We start from the raw sequence: 975 nt of genomic DNA, 5'->3' as shown, positions 1-975 counted from the left end.
ATACTGCTTGCGTCTTCCGTTACTGTGTAATCGAGGGCGATTCTGAGATTAGTTGGCACGGCACGTGGTCACATAATCTAGCACAGTCTGAGATGTCCGAGGCCTGGCAGAGAGTGGCACAAATCCATACTGGACGTGATCTCAAGGTTCGAAGGGCAAATCAGTTTTTGGATTCGCTTTGTGTCAGGTCCCATGGCGAGGCTATCAGAGAACTCAAGCTCTGGAGCAAAGTGGCTCATCCTGCTTCGCTGGAAGAAATTCGAATGGAGACGAGCCGGTACCGTTTCGTAACTCAAACTCGGTAGCTAGTATAATCTCCTCGATCATTTCAAGACTAGATGAGGATGAGGCAGCTCTGACTGGGTACCGTATCTAGAGTAACCTGGCCTTGGGAAAGCACTACCACGGTTTGAAGTTCCGACAAGGACAGTGCTACATATATGTAGCAAGGAAGCAGAGAGCCGTTATGATGATAACATACAATTCTAGAAGATGTCCCCAAATATGACGTCCAGAACCCATAAGAAGCACAAAAAGATTCTGTTGATCAGCATCCGTTTTGGATGGGGCTCGGTAAGACGCATCTCAGGGGTTCCGTGATGGAAGTACCGTGTTTTGTAGATCTAGCTTGGCTTAGTGTTTCCTATTTCGGTCCTACTTGGGTGTCATCGACTTGTTTATGCACTGCAGGAGGCTAAAATTTCAGCAAATAGAAAATCAGACCGCCACTTCGGGGTTCTATCAGGGTGTGGCAAAAATGGCTTACTCCCGTTATATGACTGATGTCTCAACGTCAGGGTGTTGCCCACGCTTTAGCTAAGCTAACCTTGTGCTATGTGACTCGGCTTCTATTCTTGATAGCTTAACCTATGATCCTTTGTTGCGTGCATGATGATGTATGTCTGGCCTCACTTCTATGTTTCGTGCAAAATAGTGTATATCTGGCCTCATTCCTATGTTTCGTGCATAGTGATG

This window comes from Verticillium alfalfae, genomic scaffold (assembly GCF_000150825.1).
Source record: "Verticillium alfalfae VaMs.102 supercont1.10 genomic scaffold, whole genome shotgun sequence".
NCBI lineage: Eukaryota > Fungi > Ascomycota > Sordariomycetes > Glomerellales > Plectosphaerellaceae > Verticillium > Verticillium alfalfae.
Note: the sequence above shows the minus strand (reverse complement) of the source record.